Raw genomic sequence first — 3,081 nt, 5'->3', positions numbered from 1 at the left:
AAATCAAATCAGCTGCTCTACTGATACTACCTGTTCAATGTACCTTGGTAGAACTTTTAAATACATTTTTTTTGTAGAAGCCTTTGAACTGTACAAAGTAGAATTTTGGAAATTTAAAAATTTATATAGACAATTTTGTACGTAGAAATAGAAAACTTGTTACTTCACATGCATGAGCGCCTGGTATTGGGAAATGAGAATATCGTTCTTTTCAAATAAAAACTGATCATAAAGGGTGGACGCGCGAAAATTGGCACATATGTATTTTAAAAAAGACATTATATGTATGTGGATAAACCATGGACTGAATGATAAAAGCTGCTATCATTTGATGGTTGTTATGCTTGATTATTTCATGTTCTGCAGATTTTCCAATCTTTAAAAGAAAAAAGTTATAAATGCTAATTGTCTTGGAACATTTTTCACTCAGTTTTCAAGCAACCAGAATTATAAATTTGTACAATATGTTCATGTGAATCAAGCTGCGTTTCATGCGTGGAGGAGTCCAAGCACAACCATTCATTCGTAGGACATGGCTTAGCCCGCGTGGCCGCTGTGCATTGATACGCGACACTATGTCAATAGCGTTTTAAAGTTCATACACCTCATTATTCCATCATTTAAACTTACATATTTTTCTTAGTGTATAAAATTTGATTGGAACTGAATTAGAGAATGCACACATAGCAAAGTGTTCATTCATCTGGAAGCTAATTCAGTATTGAATTCTGTTTACTTCAGCATTCTCAGTTTTTCATTTTTTTAATGATTGTAGATTGAAAAAAATATAAGCCACACTACCAGACCAAAGGAAACTGAATGAAATCCTACTTGTAAATATTTCATGATTAAAATTTTAAATGATTTCACAGTTTTACAGCTCTGTCAGCTATGTATAACTCTGGAAGACTGTTACAAAAACTACAGACACGTTAAAAAATGATAGACGATCTTGCTGATATGTCTATAGATTTTACATTGTGAGCATTTAGCTCATTTTAACTTTCATAGTATAAATACTTCAACCGTTTTCCAGTTTTTTTAAACCCCTTTGAGAGGCTTTCTACCTTAGCACGTCGTTGAACTTACAAGCTACAAAATTATTTGCCAGGAAATCTCCTGCTATATAACTAAAACGTGACTAAATTTTTTTATACCTTTGAAGGTGCGATACATTCCAGTTTGCCGATAAATTTCGATAAACGAATACATGTCGCTGATTTAATAAATTAAAAAAACACCAAAATCCGTTAAATCAGCAAAATTCGATAACGCAACTGATTTCGATATTTTTCGATAAATTTCGTACTGGAGAAGTGAAACTTACGTTACAAATATATCTGCTGTTGCTTAAAGTTATATTTTTTGTCTTTTTTCTATCTGCATCCCTACCTCTATCCCTGTTCGTTCTAATTACATTTATGTTATTCTGTCGATAACAAAATCGATAGAACATCGAACAAAATATCTATAACGAAACCGATAAAAATATCGATAACAAAATCGCTGACAAATTCGATAAAAATTTCGATAGTAAAATCGATAAAAATATGGATAACAAAATCGATAAATAATCGGCAATAAAATCATTAACAAAATCGATAAATAATTAATAACAAAATCGATAAAACATGGACGACAAAATCGATCAGAAATTCAGTACAAAATTTCGATCACAAAATCGATAATAATATTGATAGCAAAATCGATTAGAAATTCGATAAAAATATCGATAAAAAAATCGATAAATAATCAGCAATAAAATCGTTAACAAAATCGATAAATAATTGATAACAAAATCGATAAAACATGGACGACAAAATCGATCAGAAATTCGGTACAAAATTTCGATGGCAAAATCGATAATAATATTGATAGCAAAATCGATTAGAAATTCGATAAAAATATCGATAAAAATATCGATAAATAATCGATGAAAATCGATTAGAAAACCGATAAAAGATAACGAAATCGATAAGAAATCTTAGGTTATAAATAAAAATGTCGACTATTATATCGACAAGCCCCGAGAATCCCGAAAAGCTCTAAAATCCCAAAATAGTTCCCAGATGGAGTCTCTGTCTATCTATATCTTTTTTCTATAACTACCTTTTTTTAATCTATCTTCCTCTATCTTCATTTTTACTTTTATCGGTATCCTCATCCCCATCTTTTTCTTTATATTTATCTTTGTTTTTACTTTTATGTTTATCATTTTCTTCATCTACATATTCCCTTCACCTTTTCCCTTGTATAAGTAAAGTGTTTAAATTTACATTGGTCCTAATTTTTGCCTTTTTCTTTACGCATCTTTGTTTTTGTTATTATTTTTACTTTTGCCGTTATCCTTTTCTTTATCTATGTACGAACTCACCTTAACTTTTATTCTTGTATTGGTCTTTTTCTAAGTGTTATTCTTTAACTTGTTTTGTTAAATTAATAACATACAATCAACAAGCACTTGTCTCCGTCCCAACCATTTCCGTTGCACCATTTCCGTATGCAATTTCCGTTGAATTTGACAATTTACTCCAAACCAACCAACCGCCGCTAGAGAAGTTTCACTTCAAAAATATCGGGAACGATACATCCGATTGAAAATATCGATTTCAGCTTCCACTTTTATTAAGAAAAAAAGTATCAGCATATCGATAACGGTAACAACAGAACATTTTTATTCGACCTCATATTTACTTAAATGCCTGTAAATTCCCTTGCGTACGTTGCTTGCCATTATAAATGCACACAGGAAGCTAGTAAAGGCCTCAGTAATTTGGGGTTAACATCAGAATTTCTTTCAAGCAAAAACTAGCTCGTAGGCAGAGTTGTTTTTGCTAATGTAGTACGTACATGCAAATATGTATATTTACGAGTACAAATATATAGTAGATAATATAGATTCACCTCTTTGGCTCTGCCTGTTTAAACCTTGCTTCCAACCCGGCAGCTACTTGTCTATTGTTCTTGTTCAGCTAAACTTTCTGTGGTTAAAATTAAACTTGACTTAAAAGTGTGCTGTTGTAAAAAAAGTTACTTAATGCCACTTTAGGTTGATGCGCACATACACACACACATATACAT

The sequence above is a fragment of the Rhagoletis pomonella genome, unplaced genomic scaffold (genome assembly GCF_013731165.1).
Source record: "Rhagoletis pomonella isolate Grant_MI unplaced genomic scaffold, Rhpom_1.0 Rhpom_scaffold_00006, whole genome shotgun sequence".
In the NCBI taxonomy this organism is placed as follows: Eukaryota; Metazoa; Arthropoda; class Insecta; order Diptera; family Tephritidae; genus Rhagoletis; species Rhagoletis pomonella.
This window is presented reverse-complemented; position numbering follows the sequence as displayed.